Here is a 25806-nt window from a genome sequence, read left to right as displayed (position 1 = left end):
ATAAGTATATGTTGAATGAAAATCTTTTTTTTTTTTTTTTTAAATAGAGATGGCGTCTCACTATGTTGCCCAGGCTGGTCTTGAATTCCCGGCCTCAACTGATGCTCCCACCTCAGCCTCCCAATGTGCTGGGATTACAGGCATGAGCAACCACACCTGGCATTGAATGAATTCTTGCCTTCTCCCACATACCAAAACCATCTCCAAGACCTGTCCATTTTGCCCTTTAAACATTCTCTTTCCTGGCATGGTGATGCATACTTGTAGTCCCAGCTACTCCAGAGGCTGAGGCAAGAGGATTACTTAATCCCAGGAGTTCAAGGCCAGCCTATAGAACATAGCGAGACCCATCTTATAAAAAGAATAAAATGAAAACATTCTCTCACATACTTCTACATCCTCCAACAACGTTGCTGCTCCCCTAGCCTAAGTCCCCCTCATCTCTTGCTAGGACGAGTGCAACAAACTCCTCACTGGTCTTTCTGCTTTTGCTCTCCCATTCCCTGGGGCACCAGCTGGCGGATGCTTTCTACAACCCCAGCATGACCTTCCCCTCACCTGCTTAAAACCCTGCAAAGAGTCCCTGTTGATATCAGGATAAACTTTTTTGGCATTGAGGGGGTTAGAGAATAGTTTTGAATAAATGTTTTTCTACTCTCTGCAGCAGACTGAGGACCAGAGCCCTTGGCACGCCCAGCCCCAAACTTTTTTTCCTGAGGGTTGGGGGGTATCAAAGAGCCCTCTAACATCAGAGATTCTCCCAAGGGGAGTGGTGTCGAGCTCTCTAACATTGGGGAGCTCTGCCAGCTCCTTGCCAAGATGCTGGCCTAGCTTAGGACTCCCTTGGCCTTCTATGCCTTCCCTTTCCCTTTGCTCCTCCCATTCACTCTAGAGTCCATTCAGGGTGCATGACCTGGGTGTTGCTACCAGCAGAGGTGAGAGAAAGAAAAATGGGAGAAAGACAGAGCTGCCAGGGAGACTCAGCCCCCTTCTCTCCTGGGATCCTTCTTTCTCACCATCCTGAGTCTGCACCCTGATCTACCTGTGGCCACCACTGAGGGTCTCCTAGGGGCTTGGCAGATGGGGACACTAGGCTGCCAGCAAGGGGCAGAGGCCTTTGTCAGAGTAAGAAGGAGAGAGAGACAGAGAGAGAGAGAGAGAGAGAGAGAGAGAGAGAGAGAGAGAGAGAGAGAGAGAGAGACACCTAGTGTCCTTTCTTCCCTGAAGGAAAAGACTCCTGGCTTCACATGCCTTCTTGGCCTTGGGCCTTGGTAACTTAGAGCCTGAGGGTGAGCCTGGAGTGATGGGGACTAGAGGCACAGGGGTTTCCTGGGGGTAGGACATAGAGGGAATCAGCCTGCAGGGAGGTCAAAATGCTTTGAACTCAGGCTGCAGGAACCTTTGAGAAGTGCTCAGAACTCAGATTCTAAGGACACCCTAGCGAAGTGACTGAACTGAGGCTGTGGGACCTTTTTGGGAAATGTGCGAAATTTAGGCTGCAGGGGCTCACTGAATTCAGGCAGGGGGTTCTTAGGAAATGTACTGACTCTAACTGTGAGGCTGTCTGGGGAGGCTGATAAACTCAGGTCCAACAAGACATTCTTGAGGACTGCATTGAACTCAAGTTGTAGGGGCTTCTTGGAGAGACCCATGAACTGAGTTTATGGACCCTTTTTGGGGAGGTCACTGAACTTTCACTGCATGCCTGGAACTTTGCTTGCAGACTCAAAGTCCATGTAGCTGTCCTCTGCTACACAAACTCAGAGGTACAAGACATACAGACAGACATGGACTGCAGTTACCCAAGGATCATTCACAGTCTCTCCTCTCTCCTTGCTACACACACACATACACACACACACACATACACACACCCTGTCTCTTCAGTCCCCTCTCCTGGTTCTTCCATAATTTCCTAACCTCTGAACACAGGAATGTTCAGAGTTCAGTCCGCAAACCTCCCCATTTGTTTATACTCACTTTTTTTTTTTTTTTTTTTGAGATAGGGTCTTGCTCTGCCACCCAGGCTAGAGCGCAGTGGCCCAATCTCGGCTCCCTGCAATCTCTGCCTCCCAGGTTCAAGCGATTCTCATGCCTCAGCCTCCCAAGTAGCTGAGACTACAGGCACATACCACCATGCCCAGTTAATTTTTGTATTTTTAGTAGAGACTGGGTTTAACCATGTTGCCCAGGCTGGTCTTGAACTCTTGACCTCAAGTGATCCCAGCAATGTCTATCTGGGCACTCTTCACTCCTTTACCCAGCTTTGTATTTTCTCTGTAGCTCTTATCACAGTCTGATATACTGTAGATTTATTTGTTATTTGTTCATTGTCCATCTCTTCCCACTTAAATATAAACTCCATTAAGGCAAAGACTTTGTCTTGTTCACTGCTGTATCCCTCCAATTACAACAGTGCTTGAAAAATAGCAGTGCTCAATAGATATTTGTCGAATGAATGAATGAATGCTGGGAACCAAGTGAATATTTGTTGAATTGAGGGGTACTGGACCCCACTTTTTGTTTTTCTTTGAGACAGTCTCACTCTGTGCCCAGGCTGGAGTGCAGTGGTGCAATCTTGGCTCACTGCAACCTCTGCCTCCCAGGTTCAAGCAATTCTCCTGCCTCAGCCTCCCAAGCAGCTGGGACTATAGGCACAAGCCACTAATTTTTGTATTTTTAGTAGAGACAGGGTTTCACCATGTTGGCCAGGCTGGTCTCAAACTTTTGACCCCAGGTGATCCACCTGTCTTGGCCTCCCAGAGTGCTGGGTTCACAGGCATAAGCCACTGCACCTGGCCTGGACCCCACTCTTGATCTTTGTGGATCACACAGACCTTATCTTCCTTTTCAGAGATTCTTTAAAAAAAAGAGAGAGAGATTTTTTCTAAATCAGTTACCAAGGCTGTTAAATGGGAAAATGAATAGCTAGGCTAAAGGAGGAAATTTAGCACTTGTAGAACAGCAAGGGGGTGCTTGAAGCATGACAGCTGAAGGTAACATATATAGGTAATGTAATACAGGTAACATAGCCTACATGAGTAATGTCTAGTCTGAAAACGAATACTACTTTGAGTATTTAAAACAGAAAGATGTTAATAGACATCACACAAGCAATGGAAGAATCAAGAAAGCACTGGAGAGTTTGATGCAACTCAGATCAGCAGCAGCAGGAAACCATTTCTACTCCTAGGCCAGAGAGTGAGGAGGAAGGTTTTCAGGGCACAGGGACCAGGGACATCAACAGATACTTTCTTGTAATTCTGACAGCTGCTATAAGGAGAGGAGTCTGGGGCATCTGGCCGCGTTTCCAAATCTGCTCGGCCCTTTTCTTCCAAGGATGATCTGGTTCTGCTCTTTGATCCAGGGCACTGCTTTAAAGAGCCTGTTTGTTTGTGGCAGGCACCAGACTAGTATTGTCACTGGTTCATGGACTCTGAAAGCACCCAGAAGATCCACTGTTCCTGTGGCAGTGGATGATGGCAGCTGGTACACCCTGGGTGCAGCTGGTGTCTTTGATTTAGTACAAGCACCTTTCAAAGATTTCATTACACTTGAAAGCCTCACCTCCGGAAGGCAGTGGGTGGGGGAGCAGCTGTTCAGCCTCTGTAGAGATAGGACCAATGGGTGCATTTCTGAGGAAGTAGACTTCAACTAAGGAAGAAGTTTTTAACACAGCTGCCAGCAATGGCCTTGGCTCTCTTGTGAAGAAGTGAGCTTTCTGCTCCAGAAGGTATTCTAGCAGTCTGTCAAAAGTCTTGCAGTGAGGAAAGCCTACAGTGGCCTACAAAAGCCTGCTAAATGCCTTCTCCATTGCTTCTAACTTTGCCCAACTCTGAATTCTGTGGGTGAACAACTAGCTCCTTTCATTCTGGCCCTCTATTCTTTCTTTTTTCTTTTTCTTTTCTTTTTTTTTGAGATGTATCACTGGTGTCGCCCAGGCTAGAGTGCAGTGGGGCCATCTTAGCTCACTGCAACCTCTACTTCCTGGGTTCAAGTGATTCTCCTGCCTCAGCCTCCTGAGTAGCTGGGATTACAGGCATGCACCATGACACCTGGCTAGTTCTTTTGGTATTTTTAGTAGAGACGGGGTTTCGCCATGTTGGCCAGGCTGGTCTCGAACTCCTGACCTCAAGTGATCTGCCCGCCTCAGCCTCCCAAAGTGTTGAGATTACAGGCATGAGCTACCATGCCCAGCCTGGCCCTCTATTCTTGACACATCCTTCTGCAGACCAACCCCATGTCTGCAAGTTTCATAACCCCAGTGACAGAGCATCTGAGGGCAGGGTAGGCATGTGCCACTCAGTAGGCCTTCCCTCCTGTCTCACTTCTCACTCCCATGGCCAACTCGTAGCCTGGCTTTTGGTTGAGGAAACTGGCACTTGGTGAGTATAGTAGATCGAATAACAGCCCCTCAAAGATGTCCACATCTTAATTCCTGAACCTATGTTAATTTACATGGCAAAAAGAGGTCTTGCAGATGTGATTAAATTAGAAATCATGGGATGGGGAGATGATCCCGGATTAGCCAGGTGAGCCCAATGCAATCACTAGAGTCCTTATAAAAGAAAGGCAGGGCAGAGAAGAAGACAGAAGCAGGGGTTGGAGTGATGTTCTTTGTAAAAATGGAGGAAGCAGCCATGAGCCAAAGAATGCAGATGACATCAGAAGCTGGAAAAGGCAAGGGAATGGATCTCCCCTAGGGCCTCCAGAAAGAATGCAGCCCTGCTAACACCTTGCTTTTAGCCCCATAAGACCCATTTTTTTTTTCAGGCTTCTGACCTCCAGAACTGCAAGATAATAAACTTGTATTGTTTTAAGCTACTACATTCGTCATAATTCATTTTCAAAACAGGAAACTAATATAGAGGACTTACGATCCATTCCCATGACAACCAACACAACAGCCTGGTAGCTGACCAAAAAAAAAGGCCAGGCATGGTGGCTCACACGTGTAATCTCAGCACTTTGGGAGGCCCAGGAGGGTGGGTCACTTGAGGTCAGGAGTTCAAGACCAGCCTGGCCAACATGGTGAAACCCCATCTCTACTAAAAATACAAAATCAACCGGGCATGGTGGCAGGCACCTGTAGTCCCAGCTACTCAGGAGGCTGAGGCACGAGAATCACCTGAACCCATGAGGCAGAGGTTGCGGTGAGTCAAGATTGTACCACTGCACTCCAGCCTGGGCAACAGAGCAAGACCCTGTCTCAAAAAAACAAACAAAAAACATTTTCCATAGGAAGGAAGCAAACATGGTAGTTAAAAGCGTGGGTCTTGCAGGCAAAAAGACCTGATTCAAATCCAAGCTCTGCTAGGTTGCGTGATAGCTCAGAGCTTCATTGCCTCATCTATAAAATGGGAGTGTTACGGCCACCTTGCCCAAGGTGGTTGTGAAGATGAAATAAAATAATGCAGTTAAAGCACTCAGCATAGGTCCTAGAACACAGGAAAGTCTCAGTAAATAGTAGTGGTAGCTATTATTACTCCTACCACCATCTCCACCATTGCTACTACTGTTACTACCAATACTACTGCAGTTGCTGCTGCTACTGCTACTATTACTGCTGCAGCTATTGCTAATATTACTATTGCTATTTACAACAATATCTATGCCTGGGGCCAGACACAGTGAATCACTCCTGTAATCTCAGAACTTTGGGAGGCTGAGGCAGGAGGATCGCTTGAGCACAAGAATTGGAGACCCACCTAGGCAACACAGCAAGACCCCATCTCTACAAAAAAATAGAAATGAAAAAATTAGTCAGGCATAGTAGCACATATCTGTAGTCCTAGCTACTTGAGAAGCTGAGGTGGGAGGATTGCTTGAGCCCAGGAGTTTGAGGTTGCTGTGAGCTATGATTGTGCCACTGTACTCCAGCCTGGACGACAGAGGGAGACCCTGTCTCTAAACAAAACAAATCTATGCCTGAAGAGCAGGGGCGATGTCACAAAAAGGATGAATAGAGACGGCAGCAACAATAAGGGAGGATGTGCTTAGAAGGGGTCAAAGTCTGGAGGTCACAACTTCACACTGCTATTTGGGATTGAATTTTGAGTCTGAAGCCTGGTCTGAGGGCTCTTGAGGCTGAGGAGGGTAACATCTGCATCCACCCACTCAACATTTCTGCTGGAGTGTCTGTGTCTGGGGTGCAGCCTCCTGGCTAAGAGACCCTGGCTCAGGATCACCAACCAAGGCCTTCCATCTGTGCTTCCGTCTGGCCCAGTGCCCTTAGGCCAGGCCTGGAATTATGGGATGCTGTGGAAATGCAGACACATGACATAGCCCAGAATTCAAGGTGCTGACCTTTTGATTTTAGAGACAAACCAGGATCCTGAACCCAGTACACATACATGTCCTCATTGTATTTCCCAGTTGAGAAGGCGAATCAGACAGCAAAAGAATGTGTGGACAAGATACAAACGCCTCTTCATTATTTCTGTGATTCTTTTCCAAGGCCTCACTGTTGTTTAGGGGCCTACCCTGCTGCTTTTCTTTGAATGTACAGAAAGGCACCAGGTTGCTTTTCCCTAAGACTCTGGGTTTTGATGAGTAACACACTAAGACAATATGCTGCAGATATTTTTAGCAGCAACACCACCTAATATGTTGTTAAGAATTCTCCTCTGGAGTCAGATAGCATCTGGCCTCACATCCTGGTTTTGCTACTTGTTAGCTGTGTGGCCTTGGGCAAATTCCTTAACTTTTCTGAGGCTCAATTTCCTCATTTTAAAATGGTTTTGTAGCAGATACCTTCTAGAGTTCTTGTAAGGAGAAATGAGATGATCCATATAATCATACCGAGCACAATGCCTGTACTTTAACCATTACTCAGTAGATGTGGGTCATTGCTGTTAGCGCTATTGTGATGTTACCATTTTCAGAGCATAGCTTTAACTTAGGACCAGAGGCAGCCACAAGTCTAGATGCTAATGTGGCTTTACCTCTCTGTGTTGTCATAGTGGCCTGAGGCTGCATGCTTGGCAAGGTCTGGGAAGTTAGGACCCTTTCCCTTTCAGAGTTCAGGAGGGTGAGCAGCTTAAGGATCAACCAGGTGGGTTCAGCTGGGCACAGTTCTACAAACAAGGAAGACATGTTGACATGTTCCAGGTGTGCTCCACAGCTGTTGTGGCAGGGATTGGTGCTGTTTATTATACGAAACCATAAGAGAGGCCAAGCACAGTGGCTCATGCCTGTAATCCCAGCATTTTGGGAGGCCAAGGCAGGCAGATCACCTGAGGTCAGGAGTTCAAAACCAGCCTGGCCGACATGGTGAAACCCCATCTCTACTAAAAATACAAAAATTAGCCAGATGTAGTGGCAGGCACCTGTAATCTCAGCTACTCAGGAGGCTGAGACAGGAGAATCACTTGAACCCGGGAGGTGGAGGTTGCAGGGAGCTGAGATTGCACCATTGCACTCCAGCCTGAGCAACAAGAGCAAAACTGTCTCAAAAAATAAATAAATAAATAAAATTAAAAGAAATAAAAGAGGCCAGGTGTGATGGTTCACACCTGTAATCCCAGCACTTTGGGAGGCCAAGGTGGGCGGATCACAAAGTCAGGAGTTCGAGACCAGCCTGGCCAACATGGTGAAACCCCATCTCTACTAAAAAACACAAAAATGGCTAGGCCTGGTGATGCGCATCTGTAATCCCAGCTACTTGGGGAGGCTGAGGAAGGAGAATCGCTTGAACCCGGGAGGTGGATGTTGCAGTGAGCTGAGATCATGCCACTATACTCCAGCCTGGGCGACAGAGCGAGACTCTGTCTCAAAATTAAAAAAATAAATAAATAAATCAAAATCACTGCTGGAAAGTTGGTTTCTAACTTTACATATCTTTGGATGAAATGTTGACTTAGTTGACTGGCTAATTCAGTTCTGAGTGATGAAAACATACCTGAGAAATCGTGACACTTCAGGTTTACCGTAAATGTCATAACTTGGGACAAGATGCCTGAGTACAAACAGGATATAGAGAATGAGTCAAATGACATTTGGCAAGGGCTTTGAATTCACTCCCCTGGAGTGACAACAACTGATGGGGGGTAGTGAATTAGGCATTCTCCTTTATCACAGGTGGGAGTGAAATCACTGCAATCTTTGGGGATATAATTTGGCTGTTCACATCAAACTGTTTATTTCTTTAGGTTTGGTAATCCCACCTCTGATAATCTATTCTAAAGAAATAATCCACATATTTAGAAAGAGCTGTATGCATGTATTTGTTCATTGGCTCGTTATGTATAAGAGTGAAAAGATGGAAACCTACATGTCAACCTAAAGGTCTAACAACAGGGAGTTGGTTAAATAAGTGACAACATATCCACTCAGTGGCATATTATGCAGCCATTGCTAATGAGTATCATAAAGGCATAGGAATGGTGTGTGGTATGTATCAAGTGAAAAAGTTGAATACAAAATGGTATAATTGTAACTGTGTGAACAACTGTAAACAGAAAAAAGATTGGAAGGACTCAAGAAAGATATCATTAGTGATTGTGTTTAGGGTGATGGATAAATTGCGGGTAACGTTTTTGTACATGTTCCAAGTCTTAAATTTTGTAGTTATATAACTTGTGTGGGAGGCAGAATGATGACCTTTGAAAGATTGCCTTGTCTTAATCCCTGGCCCCTGTGAATATGTTACCTTGCATGGCAAAGAGGGCTTTGCAGATATGATTAAGTTAAGGATTTTCAGATGGGGAGAGTATTCTGGATTCTCCAGTGGGCTGAGCAGAATCACAAAGGTCCTTATAAAAGGCAGGTTAGGAGAGTCAGGGTGAGAGAGCGGTTTGAAAATGCTGTGCTCCTGGCTTTGAAGATGGAGGAACAGGCTATGAGCCAAGAAATGGAGGCAACTTTTAGAAACTGAAAAGGAAACAGTGTCCCCTAGATCCTCCAGAAGGAACACAGCTCAGCCAACACCTTGACTTCAGTCCATATAGACCTATTTCAAACTTCTGACTTCCCAGAAATGTAAGATAAAAAATGTTTGTTGTTTTAAGCTATTAAGTTTGTTATGACAGGGTAACGTGATTCTCCAGGCCTGTGTCACATACCCACTCCTGCAGTCAGGGACTAGGAGGAATAGTGCCACACAGCCAGAAAGAGAGCAATTCCTTAAAGGCATGCAAAAGCAGAAGCTATCCTCAATCCATTTTTATTTTATTTAACATTTATTATGTTTTAATTGAACAAAAGTCATATGTATTTACAAACACAATTTTGTAAAAATAATTTCAACTATTTTATTTTATATTTTGAGACAGAGTCTTGCTCTGTCACCCAGGCTGGAGTGCAGTGGCGCTATCTTGGCTCATTGCAACCTCCGCCTCCCGAGTAGCTGGGATTACAGGTGCACGCCACCACGCCCAGCTAATTTTTGTATTTTTAGCAGAGATGGGATTTTGCCATTTTGGCCAGACTGGTCTCGAACTCCTAACCTCAAGTGATCCGCCCACCTTGGCCTCCTAAAGTGCTGGGATTACAGGCATAAGCCACCGTGCCCGGCCCACAACTTTTATTTTAGATTCACAGGGTACATGTGCAGATTTGTTACATGGGTATATTGCATGATGCTGAGATTAGGCATATGAATGATCTCATCACCCAGGTAGCCAGCATAGTACCCAACAGGCAGTTTTTCAGTCCTCGTTCCTCCCCCTTTTCCCCCCTCTAGTAGCCCCAGTGTCTATGTTCCCATTTTTATGTCCATATGTACCCAATGTTTAGCTCCCACTTATAAGTGAGAACATGTGATATTTGGTTTTCTGTTCCTGCATTAATTCCTTTAGGATAATGGCCTCCAGCCTCATCCACGTTGCTGCAAAGGACATGATTTCATTCTTTTTATGACTGTGTAGTATTCCATGGTGTATATGTACCACATTTTCTTTCCTTTTTGGAGACAGGGTCTTGCTGTGTTACCCAGGTTGGACTGTTGTGGCCTGATTACAGCTCACTGCAGTCTCAAACTCCTGGGCTCAAGGGGTTCTTTGGCCTTGGCCTCTCAAGTAGCTGGGACTACAGGTGTGTGCCATCACACCTGGCTAATTAATTTTTTTTTTTTTAGAGACAGTGTCTCATCACCTTGCCCAGGCTGGTCGTGGACTCCTGAGCTCAAGCAATCCTCCCACCTCAACCTCCCCAAAGCCTAGAGTACAGGCATGAACCACTGCACCTGCTGGCACATTTTCTTTGTCCAGTCCACTGTTGATGGGCACCTAGGTTGATTCCATATCTCTGCTATTGTGAATTGTGCTGCGATGAACATATGAGTGCATGTATATTTTCTGTAGAACAATCTGGATATTAGTCCTTTGTTGGATGCATAATTTGCAAATATTTTCTCTATTTTTGCAAATATTTTGTCAATTTTTGTTTTTGTTGCTATTGCTTTTGAGGACTTAGCCATAAATTATTTGCCAAGGCTGATGTCCAGAATGGTATTTCCTAGGTTTTCTTCTAGGATTTTTATAGTTTGAGATCTTACATTTAAATATTTAATCCGTCTTCATTTAATTTTTGTATACAGTGAAACACAGGGGTCCAGCTTTATTTTTCTGCATATGGCTAGCCAGTTATCATAGCATCATTTATCAAATAGGGAATCCCTTTCCCATTGCTTATTTTTGTCAACTTTGTCAAAGATCAGATGCTGTCAGTGTATGGCTTTATTTCTGGGTTCTCTATTCTGTTTGGCCTATGTGTCTGTTTTTCTACCAGTATCATGCTGTTTTGATTATTGTAGCTTTATAGTTTGAAGTTAGGTAATGTGATGCCTTTGGCTTTGTTCTTTTTGCTTAGGATTGCTTTGGCTATTCAAGCTCTTTTTTTGGTTCCATATGAATTTTAGAAGAGTTTTTCCTAATTCTGTGAAAAATGACATTGGTAGTTTGATAGGAATAGCGTTGAATTTGTAGATTGCTTTAGGCAGTATGGCCATTTTAATGATATTAAGTCTTCCAGTCCATGAGTATGGAATGTTTTTCCATTTGTTTGTGTCATCTTTGATTTCTTTCAGAACTGTTTTGTAGTTCTCCTTGTAGAGATCTTTCACCTCCTTGGTTAGATGTATTCCTAGTTACTTTTTGTTTTTAATGCTCTTGTAAATGGCATTGCATTCTTGATGTGGCTCTCAGCGTGAATGTTATTGATGTATAAAAATGATAAGATTTTTGTACATCAATTTTGTATCCTGTAACTTTACTGAAGTTGTTTATCAGATCTAGGAGCCTTTTGGCAGAGTCTTTAAGGTTTTCTAGGTACAGAATGACGTCAGCAAAGAGAGGTCATTTGTCTTCTTTTTTATTTGGATGCCATTTATTTCTTTTTTGCCTGATTGCTCTGACTAGGACTTCCAGTATTATTTTGAATAGGAGTGATGATATTGGGTATCCTTGTCTTGTTCTTGTTTTTATTTTTTAATTTATTTTTATTTTTTTATTTTTTGAGACGGAGTTTCTCTCTTGTCACCCAGGCTGGAGTGCAACGGCGCAATCTCGGCTCACTGCAACCTCCACCTCCCAGTTTCAAGTGACTATCCTGCCTCAGCCTCCTGAGTAGCTGGGATTACAGGCATGCGCCACCATGCCCTGGTAATTTTGTATTTTTAGTAGAGACGGGGTTTCCCCACGTTGGTTAGGTTGGTCTCGAACTCCTGACCTCAGATGATCTGCCCTCCTCAGCCTCCCAAAGTGCTGGGATTACAGGCGTGAGCCACAGTGCCCGGCCATTTTTTTTTTTTTTTTTTTTTTTTAATGAGACAGAGTCTTGCTTTATTGCCCAGGCTGGGGTATGGTAGGCTCACTGCAACCTCTGCCTCCAGGATGCAAGAGATTCTAATGTCTCAGCCTCCCGAGTAGCTAGGATTACGGGCATGTGCGAACACACCTGACTAATTGTTAGTAGTAGGGACGGGGTTTTGCCATGTTGGCCAGGCTAGTCTCAAACCCCTGGCCTCAAGTGATCTGGCCGCCTCAGCCTCCCAAAGTGCTGGGATTACAGGCATGAGCCACAGCACCTGGCCTTGTTTCTGTTTTTAAAAGGGGTGCTTCTAGCTTTTGTCTATTCATGATGTTGGCTGTGGGTTTGTCATAGATATGTTGAGGCACAACATGATGTTTTGAAATATATATACATTTTGATATGGCTAAATCAAATTAATTAACATATGCATACCTAATCTATCCATATTTTATATCATGATTAATTTGCATATTACTCCATAGTCTTCATAATTACCATTTTAATGGATTTAGGATTGCATCATACCATAGCTTGACTAACCCTTGTGTAATATTGTTGGCTACTTAGATTGCTTTTAAAATTCTTCTGTTATAAATAATGCTGTAATGAACATCTTTGTGCATATGGTTGTCTTTATAAGTTAGATTATTTCTGTCAGATAGATTTCCAGAAGAGGGGTCACTGAACTAAAGGTGAGAACAATGATTTATTTTGGCAAATTGTTTTCCAGAAGGGCTTTATTAATGCACAGAGAGTGGTGCAGCTGCCGAGGCAAAGATGGAATTGTGCTGTCAGGCTTTGCAAACTGAGGTGGGTTGAAGACATATAGATTGGTGTGTCCTGAGGCCATGAGTAAAGCAACAAACAGGAAACATGTTTATCCTGCAAACTGACTTGTAGTTAGGTAATGTATACCTTTTTCATCTTTCAGATTGGTAAAACTTGAAAGACCGATGGATAACATACAATGCTTGTAAGACTGAGAAAACAGTTGCCACATCTTACTGGCTATCAAATACATAAAAAAAAAAGGTTATTCTGGAGGGCTCTATCTCATTCTGTTGTCAAAGGACCAAACCTGAGTTTAATCCAGTCCTTGGATATAGCTGCAGATTGTAGGAAATATGGGGGACAGAAAAACTCGTTGAACTGCACCAAGTAAAACAGATGCCAGGTGATAGAAATGGAAATTACTACAACCTTGTGGGAAAATAATCTGGCCATATGAATTAAAATTTAAAATACACATGATCTTTGACTTGGGAATCCCATTTTTGTGAATTTCACCTAGAAAAAGAAGGTATCAGGTCTGTTTCTTGTTGGTGTCAGTTCCTCTCTCTTTATAGCTTACAGCTCCCAGCATGGGTTGAGGCTATCATTTGTCTTTGGCCTTATCTCTAGGGGATGCCATATTCTTTGTCTTAAACAACTAAGCATTTGATATGGACTGTGGCAGAGGCAGCTGTCTCCAGTAGCCATTTTACCTTTCTTCCTTTTAGGAAGAGCCACAGAGCCTATGATCATCCAGTTAGAGGCCATGAAACCCAGCCTCCCTTACAGCTAGACGTAGCCACGTGAATAAGTTCTGGCCAACAGGACTTGAGGGCAAGGGATATCTGCAACCTCTGGGGGTGAAACAATCAGATTTATCCATCTGGAAATTTTGGCCTTGAGAAATACTAGTGAATATCCACTGTCTCTTGAACTGAAAGACAGAATTGAGAGCTACAGGATGGCTATTTTCTGCCAGGGGAAAAGAGAAACGAGAAGAAATGTTTTGCAGAGAAAGGAGAATGGAGAGCATGCAAAACAGAAGAGTAGAGGCTGGGATCCCATAAGGTCTCAGAGTGCTCAGAGCAGCTATTCCAGTCCTGTCCTTGGGTCCTTATTTTATTTTATTTTATTTTGAGACAGAATTTCTGTTGCTCAGGCTGGAAGGTAATGACACAATCATAGCTCACTGCAGCCTTGACCTCCTGGGCTCAAGCAATCTTCCCACTCCAGCCTCCCGGGCGTGTACCACCACACCCAGCTAATTTTTAAATTTTTAGTAAACACAGGATCTCACCACATTGCCCAGCCTAGTCTTGAACTCCTGGACTCAAGCAGTCCTCCCACGTCAGCCTGCCAAAGTCATGGGATTACAGGTGAGAACCACTGCGCCCTGCCTTTTTGGTCCTTTTAATAGATGTCCTGTTTTTCCTTCAGCTAATTTAAATGATATTTCTTTCATGTGCAAGAAAAGTGGCCTTCATAAAGATAAAGCCCTCAAGAATAACCTTTTTTTCTGTATTTGATAGCCAATAAGATGTGGCAGGAAACTGAGATGTTGTGTTTTGCTTTGCTGTTGTGGAAGAATTAGAAAAGGCCGGGCACAGTGGCTCATGCCTGTAATCCCAGCACTTTGGGAGGCTGAGGCAGGCAGATCACTTGAGGTCAGGAGTTCGAGACCAGCCTGGCCAACATGGTGAAGCCTCGTCTTTACTAAAAATACAAAAATTAGCCGGGTGTGGTGGTGTGCACCTGTAATCCCAGCTACTGGGGAGGCTGAGGCATGGGAATCACTTGAACCCAGGAGGCGGAGGTTACAGTGAATCAAGATCACGACACTGCACTCCAGCCTGGGTGACAGAGCAAGACTCAGTCTCAAAAGAAAAAAAAAAAAAGAATTAGAAAGGATAACAGCCATTTATTTAGTTAGTTATTCTTGGGGTTTCCCCCTTGTTTTCTGAAAAGGTATGCAAGCTTTTAAGTTTCCTGCCTCAGAGGAAGTTTGACCTGTAGGGCTGAGAGAAGAGGTCACCTAAGGTGGCTTGCTCTCCTGGGTTATGTTTCTAAAAGTTGGAGCTCTTTGAGGGGATTATGATGGGGGAAGGGGGAGAGGTTAGATGTTCTAAGATAGGGTAGGCTCAAGCCATGAAAGTAAAGAGAGAGTCCTTGAGACAAGAGGAGATAGAAGTCTGTAGATTCTGTGACTTTGGGGTCCTGTACTCTAACCTGACTAATCCCAGGGAGATGGCATGACCTCAGAGGGGACCAGCAGCCTGGTGTTTCCAGAGACTAGACCTTAGATCTTGGCTTTCCATGCCTGACTGTTGCTTCCTGACCACAACATTTTACTTATAGAAACAGGGGAAGTTTGACAGATTTGGCCTGCAGGCCATAGTTTGCCAACCCTTGAATGAGAATATCATCATTTAACAACCCTCAGTGAATTAATAGATATGGGCATTAGGCACTATAACATGTTAACATGGATGTTATCATCATAAAAAGGGAGATAACCAGGCATGTGTGTTTGCTATGGACTTACCTAATATCTCTTACTCTGTTGTCAAAGGACCAAACCTGAGTTTAATCCAGTCCTTGGATACAGCTGTAGATGGCAGGAAATATGGGTGACAGAAAAACTGGTTGAACTGCACCAGGAATATGCAATCAGCAAAATCTAGACCATGGGAAGCTGTGCAGGTCAAAAGGATTCTTTAAAAGATTGGGTAAAGAAAAGGGATAGAGGGTGTGTTAGTGTGTTTTCATGCTGCTGATAAAGACATACCCGAGACTGGGAAGAAAAAGAGGTTTAATTGGACTTACAGTTCCACATGGCTGGGGAAGCCTCAGAATCATGGCAGGAAGGAAAAGACACTTTTTTTTTTTTTTAGACAGAGTCTTGCTCTTCATCAGGCTGGAGTGCAGTGACACGAACTTGGCTCACTGCGACCTCCACCTCCCAGGTTCAAGCGATTCTCCTGCCTCAGCCTCCTGAGTAGCTGGAACTACAGGCATGTGCCACCACACCCAGCTAATTTTTGTATTTTTGCAGAGACGCGGTTTCACCATGTTGGCCAGGCTGGTCTGGAACTCCTGACTTTGTGATCCGCCTGCCTCAGCCTCCCAAAGTGCTGGGATTACAGGTGTGAGCCACCGCACCCGGCCAAAAGGCACGCTTACATGGTGGCAGCAAGTGAGAATGAGAAAGATGCAAAAGCGGAAACCCCTGATAAAAGCATCAGATCTCATGAGACTTATTCACTACCATGAGAACTGTATGGGGGAAACCGCCCCCATGATTCAAATTATCTCCCACAGGTTCCCTCCCACAACATGTGGGAATCATGGGAATACAATTCAAGATGAGATTTGGGTGGGGACACAGAGCCAAACCATATCATTCCACCCCTGGCTCCTCCAAATTTCATGTCTTCACATTTCAAAACCAATCATACCTTCCCAACAGTCCCCTAAAGTCTTAACTCATTTCAGCATTAACCAAAAAGTCCACATTCCCAAGTCCATCTGAGACAAGGCAAGTCCCTTCTGCCTATGAGCCTATAAAATCAAAAGCAAGCTAATTACTTATTAGATACAATGGGGGTACAGGTATTGGGTAAACACAGCCATTCCAAATGGAGAAATTAGCCAAAACAAAGGGGTTACAGGGCTCATGCAAGTCCAAAATCCAGCAGGGCAGTCAAATTCTAAAGCTCCAAAGTGATCTCCTTTGACTCCATGTCTCACATCCAGGTTACACAGATGCAAGAGGTAGATTCCCATAGTCTTGGGCAGCTCCACCCCTGTGACTTTGCAGGGTATAGCTCCCCTCCTGGCTGCTTTCACAGGCTGGTGTTGAGTGTCTGCGGCTTTCCCAGGCACACGGTGCAAGCTGTCAGTGGATCTACCATTCTGGGGTCTGGAGGATGTTGGCCCTCTTCTTACAGCTCCACTAGGCAGTGCCCCAGTAGGGACTCTGTGTGGGGGCTCCGACCCCACACTTCCCTTGTGCACTGCCGTATCAGAGGTTCTCCATGAGGGCCCCGCCCCTGCAGCAAACCTCTACCTGGGCATCCAGGCATTTCCATACATCTTCTGAAATCTAGGTGGAGGTTTCCAAACCTCAATTCTTGACTTCTATGCACTCACAGACTCAACATCATGTTGAAGCTGCCAAGGTTTGGGGCTTGCACCCTCTGAAACCATGGGCCAAGCTGTATCCTGCCCCCTTTTAGCAATAGCTAGAGTGGCTGGGACTCAGGGCACCAAGTCCCTTGGCTGCACACAGCATGGAGATCTTGGGGCTGGCACACAAAACCATTTTTTCCTCTTAGGCTTCTGAGTCTGTGATGGGAGGGGCTGCCGTGAAGATGCCATGGAGACATTTCCCCATTATCTTGGGGATTAACATTCGGCTCCTTGTTACTTATGCAAATTTCTGTAGCCAGCTTGAATTTCTCTTCAAAAAATGGGTTTTTCTTTTCTACTGCGTCATCAGGCTGCAAATTTTCTGAACTTTTATTCTGTTTTCCTTATAAGATGGAATGCCTTTAACAGCACCCAAGTCACCTCTTGAATGTTTTGCTGCTTAGAAATTTCTTCTACCAGATACCCTAAATCATCTCTCTCAAGTTCAAAGTTCCACAAATCTCTAGGGCAGGGGCAAAATGCTGCCCGTCTTTTTGCTAAAAACGTAACGAGAGTCACCTTTGCTCCAGTTCCCAAAAAGTTTCTCATCTCCATCTGAGACCACCTCAGCCTGGACCTGATTGTTCATATCACTATCAGCATTTTTGTCAAAGCCATTCAACAAGTCTCTAGCAGATTCCAAACTTTCCCACATTTTCCTGTCTTCTTCCGAGCCCTCCAAACTGTTCTACCCTCTGCCTGATACCCAGTTTCAAAGTCACTTCCACATTTTTGGGTATCTTTTCAGCAACACCCCACTATACTCATACCAACTTACTGTATTAGTCTGCTTTCACATGGCTGATAAAGACATACCCGAGCCTGGGAAGAAAAAGAGGTTTAATTGGACTTTCAGTTCCACATGGCTGCAGAGGCCTCAGAATCATGGTGAGAGGTTAAAGGCACTTCTTACATGGCAGTGGCAAGAGAAAATGAGGAAGATGCAAAAACAAAAACTCCTTATAGAACCATCAGATCTCGTGAGACTTATTCACTACCATGAGAACAGTATGGGGGAAACCACCCCCACAATTCGAATTATCTCCCACCAGGTCCCTCCCGCAACAAGTGGGAATTATGGGAGTATAATTCAAGGTGATATTTGGGTGGGGACACAGAACCAATTAGAGGGGAAACCATATTAGACGGGAAGATATGGGTTGAAGGAAGCTTAGGGACATATTAGCTTGGAGAGGAATGGGAAAGACTAAACCCTAGTTTAATAATGCACATTTGGGTGATTAATACAAAAATCAGGATATGAGGAGGGTTGCAATTGGGAAGGGGTTCATGGATGGGACTTCTGGGGTAGGTTGCAAGATATTCTATTTCTTGACCTGGTGGTGACAAGAATCTTCACTTTAGATGAGCTATGCATTTGTTTTGGGCGGGTTTGTTCATTTATTTATTTTTGAGACGGAGTCTCACTCTGTTGTGCAGGCTGGAGTGCAGTGCTGTGAACTTGGCTCACTGCAACCTCTGCCTCCTGGGTTCAAGCGATTCTCCTGCCTCAGCCTACCGAGTAGCTGAGATTACAGGCATCCACCACCGCATCTGGCTAATTTTTGTATTTATCAGCAGCGTGAAAACAGACTAATACAGTAAATTGGTAATTTAGTAAAGACAAGGTTTCACCATGTTGGCCAGGCTGGTCTCGAACTCCTGACTTCAGGCAATCTGCCCACCTTGGCCTCCCAAAGTGCTGGGATTATAGGCATGGGCTACCACGGTCCTGTTTTGGGTGGGCTTTTAAAAAATTAGTTAATTAATTTTTTGATACAGGGGCTTGGTCTGTCTTCCAGGCTGGAGTGCAGTGGCACGATCATGGCCCACTGCAGCTCGACCTACTGGGCTCAAGTGATCCTTCCACCTCAGCCTCCCAAGAAGCTGTGACTGGAGGCACATGCCACCATGTCTAGCTAATATTTTATTTTTTGTAGAGACAGGGTCTCACTATGTTGCCCAGGGTGGTCTTGAACTCCTGGGCTGAAGCAATCCTCCCACCTCCACCTCCTGAAGTCCTGGGATTACAGGTATGAGTCACTGTGCCCAGCTTGTTTTTTTTTTTTTTTTTTGAAATTGTGTTTTATTTTATAGTTTTTTAAAAAATATTTTTATTATACTTTAAGTTCTAGGGTACATGTGCACAACGTGCAGGTTTGTTACATATGTATACATGTGCCATGCTGGTGTGCTGCACCCATTAACTCGTCATTTACATTCGGTATATCTCCTAATGCTATCCGTCCCCCCTCCCCTCACCCCACAACAGGCCCCGGTGTGTGATGTTCCCCTTCCTGTGTCCAAGTGTTCTCATTGTTCAATTCCCACCTATGAGTGAGAACATGCGGTGTTTGTTTTTTTGTCCTTGCAATAGTTTGCTGAGAATGATGGTTTCCAGCTTCATCCGTGTCCCTACAAAGGATGTGAACTCATCATTTTTTATGGCTGCATAGTATTCCATGGTGTATATGTGACACATTTTCTTAATCCAGTCTATCATTGTTGGACATTTGGGTTGGTTCCAAGAATTCTTTTTTTTTTTTTTTTTTTTGAGACAGAGTCTCGCTCTGTTGCCCAGGCTGGAGTGCAGTGGCGTGGTCTCGGCTCACTGCAAGCTCTGCCTCCCAGGTTCATGCCATTCTCCTGCCTCAGCCTCCCAAGTACCTGGGACTACAGGCGCCTGCCACCACGCCTGGCTAATTTTTCGTATTTTTAGTAGAGACGGGGTTTCACCTTGTTAGCCAAGATGGTCTTGATCTCCTGACCTCGTGATCCACCCGCCTCGGCCTCCCAAAGTGCTGGGATTACAGGCGTGAGCCACTGCGCCCAGCAAAAAAAAGAATTCTAATGACAACATAAGCCTAGAGCTGCTAGGTGCCATGATCCTTCTCTATGCAGAGAGAGAGAGAGCTGCTAGGGAATGAAGCCATTCCAAAGGAATGTAGTGCCTAGAGATATAGTATGAGACATAAAGTCCATGATGATCTTTGATTATCGGCATCCAGCCATTTCTGAAGCTGGATATATCATGGAATTTCCAGTGATGTGAATCAGTAATGTTCCCCCTTTGCAACCAAGAGAGTCCATCTACATATCTGTAGATCCTCACAAGGCTAGTGAATGTTTCTCAAGGAACTGCTGGTTTTGCTGGGTTTTTGGTGATTGCTTTAACTGTCTGCAGTAACTCGCATTCACTACCACACACAGGCAAACCTGTTCGTCTTCATTCTCTCAGTGCTCTTGAAAGCTTTATTCCATATTTCACAATGATGGGGGTCATTGTCATTCACTGAGGCTTGGTTCTTTCTGACCTTTTTGGAGGGTCAGCAGGGCTCACTAAGAGAGGGGTAGGAAGCGGTGTTTTGCTAAAGATGAATACAAATCCTGTCACCTGGAACAATTGGCGCATGTGCTGGGTTAGTCTGAGGCCCAGGGAAAATAAAGTGCAGTTGTGTATTTCAGATATCATTGATTCATTATATATTTATTGATTTCCAGGCACTGAACAAGACAGCCCCAGGTTCAGCTCTCAGGGAACTCACAGCTGGCTGTGTGTGTGTGTGTACGTTTGTGAAGATCTACATGGTACAAAATGGTGAACTCTCAGAGGCCTACTTTTCTGTAAACAGCTTTGATTTTATCCATGTCCCTTTTCCAGGTTCTGAAATTTCCATCTTTTGAATTATTTCTTAATATTGTTCAATACTCCCAGGAAGTCCAACTTAGAATGCAAAAATGTGTGAACTAGAGGGAAGGGCACATCAATTCTTTACAATGCAATGTCACTATGGTGAAGAGTAGAACAGGACAGATACATTTTGATGAGAAGATAGTCCTTGGGGAAAATCTCCAGACCTGGGCAGCCAGGAGGTGGTGTGTAAGGGGGATGAACACAGGAGAAAGAGTAGGAGAAAGACAGGTTAGGAAGGGCCTATTCTTTCATCAGTTTTCTCAGATTTTGGTAGTACTCATGCCTTGAATATCTCACTCTGGTAAGGAAGTAGGACTTGTTTTGTATCCTAGGCTTTGAAGTGAGACAGACTTGTGTTTGAATCCCAGCCTTGCTACTTACTAGCTGGTGACCTGCAGAAAGTCATTTATTTTTTCTTTCTTTTTTTTAGAGACAGAGTGTCACTCTGTCACCCAGGCTAGAGTGCAGTGGTGCAATCATAGCTCACTACAGCCTCAAACTCCTGGGCTCAAGCAATCCTTCCGCCTCAGCCTCCCGAGTAGCTGGGACTATAGGTGTGCGCCACCACACTCAGCTAATTTTTAAATTTTTTTGTAAAGTCATTGTCTTGCTATGCTGCCTAGACTGGTCTTGAATTCTTGGCCTCAAGTGATCCCCTGTCCCAGCCCCACAAAGTGCTGGGATGACAGGTATGAGCCACTGTGCCCAGCCTCCTTATAATTATCTTTATCATGTTTTCTTTTCTCTAGCTTGCTTCATTGTAAGAATACAGTATATAATACACATAACATATAAAATACATATTAATAGACTGTTTAATGTTATTAGTAGGGCTTCTGGTCAACAGTAGGATATTAGTACTTAAGTTTTGGGGGAATCAAAAGTTATACATTAATTTTTGACTGCAGGGGTAGGGTGTGGTTAGTCCCCCAGCCCTTGTATTGTTCAAGGGTCAGCTGTGTATAAAGGGCTCAGCACAGAGCCCAAACACAATGGATTTTGCCAATGAGTGTTAGTTCCTGTCCTTGGTTGAATAATCTGAGTTGTTTGACAGCATTCAGGTCAAAGACATGATAACTTTAAATGGCTCAGCTTTACAGATGGGCATTTTTTGGAAAGTTCTATCCTGCAAGGAAAAAGAACCAAAACGTTGGCCACTCTCATTTGCTTGACATTCTACTATCACACTTCTCAATTTCCTACTTTCTGTTTGTTTTTTAGTAGCTCTCCTCGTGACTTATTTTAGTCCCTATTAAGTCCTACCCTATCTACCCGCTTCTATGTCAGAGATAAGGAGTCACAGAGTCTAGAGTCTTTTCCTTCCGTTTGTTGTTTTTGTTTTTTCAAAGCTTTTGGTTCCCGAGGCAATCAGGAAATGCAGAGAGTTTCCTTTTTTGGACAACAGATCATTAAAAATTATGATGTATTCAGGGCTGGCTGTAAGCCAGGCAATTGGTCTATGCATCTGTTTTGTTTTTTTGAGATAGAGTTTCACCATTGCTGCTCAGGCTGGAGTGCAATGGCGTGATCTCGGCTCACTGCAACCTCCACCTCCTGGGTTCAAGCGATTCTCCTGCCTCAGCCTCCTGAGTAGCTGGGATTACAGGGGCCTGCCACCATGCCTGGCTTTTTGTATTTTTAGTAGAGACAGGGTTTCACCATGTTGGCCAGGATGGTCTCGAACTCCTGACCTCAAGTGATCCACCCACCTCGGCCTCCCAAAGTGCTGGGATTACAGGCGTGAACCACCATGCCCAGCCCAGGCCACGCACCTTACGTGGGTTTTAATCTTTATAATAACCTTGTGAATGGGGATTATTGTATCAGATTTATAGAGCCTTATAGGTTTGTTTTGAAGATTAAATATTTGAAAAGTGCTTAGAACACCAAGATTCAATAGATGTTAGCTATAATTATTAGTATTATTTTTCAATGAGGAAATTGAGGCTCAGGTTGGTTAAGATGTTCACCTAAAGTCATCTGGCTAGATAACGGAAGGATTCCAGGTCCTACTGTCATTAAGCCAGTGTGAAAGATCCACTATGTTTCATATCTTGACTGAAATGACAAAACATTAATAATTTGAACAATGCCATAAAATTTTCAACCTCATTTTAACTTGGTAGTGCAGCAAATGTTACCATAATTTTGGGCCAACATGTTTCCTCCCCTGTTGATATGCTTCTTGTAAAGTTGCAATCTTTCAGTCCTTATCAATTCTCCGAACACAGCCTCACAAGACTGCTTTCCAGACCCCATCACCCATTTTCTCTTTTACTATGCTCTGCCCCTCCCTTGGGCCCCCCGGGATTGGTCTAAGGATGGGCACTGATCCGAGCCTGGCCAATTAGCATTCTTCCCACAGGATTTTTTTCAAACTTAAGAACGTTATTCCCATTCTAGGGGTGGAAATGGTAAGACGTAAAGCTAAGGGGTGCCATATATCCAGCTATATGAAGGAAGCCAGTCTGTGTTAAGATAAATTGAAACCCAGGCAGCAAGGTGAGCAAAGAAGCAAGAGAGTTCCTGACTCCAGAAGTTCCTGAAGCCTTGGTTCATTGCCCTATCCTACCTTGACATTTAAACACTTTTTTGGATCTCTTCAGCCGATTCTTCTTCACTTTTGCCTAAGCAAGTTCAGGTTGGGTTTCTGTCACTTGCAACCAAGAGTCTTGGAAAACATAAGCACCACAGAGCTACAACTAAACTGGACGGCCTGCTGATCCTGAGAACACTTTTGCTTATCCTGTTTCTTGTGCCTAGAATGTGCCCTATTCCCACTATCCAAATTTAACCACTCAACCTTTAAGAACCCATTTCTGGCTGGGTGCACACCTGTAATCCCAGCACTCTGGGAGGCCGAGACAAGTGGATCATTTGAGGTCAGGGGCTCAAGACCAGGCTGGCCAACATGGTGAAACCCCGTCTCTACTAAAAATACAAAAAAAATTAGCCGGGCCTGGTGGTGCATTATAATCTCAGCTACTTGGGAGGCTGAGGCAGGAGAATCGCTTGAACTTCGGAGGCGAAGGTTGCAGTGAGCCAAGATAGCGCCACTGCACTCCAGGCTGGGTAACAGAGCGAGACTCTGTCTCAAGAAAAGCCAAAAACAAACAAACAAAAAAACCCATTTCTCATTAACTGTCCCTGATCCAACCTGCTATAATTTAACTATACCTTGTCTAAGCCCCCCAGTCCTTTTTTGAAAGGAGAAAAAGGGATACATACTTCTTGTTGTGCTCACAGCTTTCTAACTTGTGTTATGATTATTTATATATCCTGAGGCTTGACAGAGTGTGGAAAAAAGGTAAAATTATTTATATAAGCTTCTTATTATTTTCTTTCCAGAACAAAGATGTGCCTAGTTCATCTTCTTCTCAATGTGCTACCACAGTGTCTGGCATGGATAGCACTCTGTAATTGTTAGTTCCCTTCTCCCTACATAGTAGGCTTTTCCCCCTGTAGCTTCATTTTCTTTCCCCAGCATCAACATTCCATTCCCTGCTGCTGAGTGAGAAAATGTTCGTCTGTGTCTGCCCCAGAGTATTGTGTTTCGATGAAACAACACTAACTGTTGTAAAAATAATTTATCTAAAAATGGTTATTGCATTGTAGGTCTAAGAAACAGCTAGAAAGGGAAGTTTTTAATGCTGTTTAGATGGTGGGTTGTCCTAGTGTATGTAATATTTGATTTTAGGATATGGATTTCAAATAGAAACCCTAGAAGGTTTGCATTTAGCAAGAAAGAACTCTGTTTCCAAAAGAACCAACTGCCAATCTTATGATCCTATTTTTAGTATCCCTACTTCCCTTCAAACCTCTTTGGCAGATCAATTATCTGTTAGTGAGATAGGAGGCAATGAATGTGTTTTCATATGTAGGTACATTTTAACAAAAATTCTAGGCAACTTTTGTGGCTTGGAGGTTGGTGTTTTGAGAATACCTTATTATCAGAATATGTAACTTTTTGTATTTAGCTGTCAGCTACCCTCTCAAATTCTACCACCTGGGTGAAATTCTCTCCAGGAGTCTCTTCTGAGTTCCGGGAATATTTATTTTTTTTCTGTACTTTCTTTTACCTTGTATCATATTGCCTTTTATTAAAGGCTATTTTTTTGTGCAAGTCTTTGTCTTCCAGAATTAATTTAAATTAGTCTTTAGGTTTAGCCAATTTCAAATTTTACCTGTACCAAGAGAAAATTGTCATGGTTGTGCTCTGTTTAAAGGATGAGGTATTCAAGAAGACCTACTAAAATACCTATTATAGATCTATAAATATCAAGTTAAAATGTTGCCCTTCTTTGATATCCTGCTTCTATGGAAAAGCAGCAGTGTAGAGTGAACAAGTTTCAGAAGTTGGGCACCTAACTTTATAATTTTGCTCATACAACCAATAGGAAATACAAACAGAATAGACTATAAGGATAAAGGGATAGAGTTGTTTATTATTTAGCTATATTTTCATGGATATATATCTCCATCTATAGTTTTCAGACCCCTAAAGGGCATGGACACGCTTCATACAGCTTATAGTTCTAGCATAATGTCTTACACATGGAAGGAACTCAATAATTGTGAGAAATGATGAACTGATACACTCTCTTGGAGTTTCTTTGTAGGGAATATGATTATGAATAAAGTGTTAATAGCTATCTCAAAGCCTTTTGTAAAGAAGCAGAGTACAGATGCTCCTCCACATACGATGGGGTTATATCCCAATAAACCCGTCATAAATCAAGTCAGGCCAGGCGCGGTGGCTCATGCTTGCGATCCCAGCATTTTGGGAGGCTGAGGCGGGAGAATTGCTTGAGTCCAAGAATTCAAGGCCATCCTGGACAACATAGCAGACCTCATCTCTACTAAAAGTAAAAAAATAAAAAAAATTAGCTGGGCATGATGGCATGTGCCTGTAGTCCCAGCTATTTGGGAGGCTGGGGTGGGAGGATTGCTTGAGCCTGGGTGGTAGAGGCTTCAGTGAACTGTGACTGCAACAATAACAACAACAACAAAAGTCTGTCTCAACAACAACAAAAAAGTCAAAAATGCATTTAATACAATTAACCTATTGAACATCATAGCTTAGCCCACCCTAATTTGAAGTGCTCACAACACTTACATTAGCCTACAGCTGGACAAAATCATCTGGCAAAACAGGACACTGTAGTGTTGGTGATTGCAAGCCTGACTGGGAGCTGCAGCTTGCTGCCACTGCCCAAGACTGTAGGAGAATATCCATATTGCCCGGGAAAAGATAAAAATTCAAAATTTGAAGTACAGTTTCTACTGAATGCATATTGCTTTCACACCATCATTAATGTTGAAAAATCAGAAGTCAGGGACCATCTGTATAAATAAACCATAAATGAAAATAAGGTATGTTTTGTCATATTTTGGAAATGCCT

General features: G+C 43.8%; 1 protein-coding gene across 2 annotated transcripts in view; it reads left to right on the top strand.

Moving 5' to 3' along the window:
- HERC1 (HECT and RLD domain containing E3 ubiquitin protein ligase family member 1) overlaps positions 1–25806 on the top strand; it is a 285017-nt gene that overhangs the window by 29917 nt on the left and 229294 nt on the right. Inside the window, exon 1 of one of the 2 annotated variants that reach the window (XM_054667632.1) lies at positions 13876–13898. The exons of the other annotated variant lie outside the window; for it this stretch is intronic. The gene's annotated coding sequence lies outside the window, so the exon portion shown is untranslated. Of the gene's footprint in view, positions 1–13875; positions 13899–25806 lie in introns of those variants that run through there. 2 annotated transcript variants of the gene reach the window in all.

The sequence above is a fragment of the Pan troglodytes genome, chromosome 16 (genome assembly GCF_028858775.2).
Source record: "Pan troglodytes isolate AG18354 chromosome 16, NHGRI_mPanTro3-v2.0_pri, whole genome shotgun sequence".
In the NCBI taxonomy this organism is placed as follows: domain Eukaryota; kingdom Metazoa; phylum Chordata; class Mammalia; order Primates; family Hominidae; genus Pan; species Pan troglodytes.
Note: the sequence above shows the minus strand (reverse complement) of the source record. Positions and strands in the feature narration are given on the sequence as shown.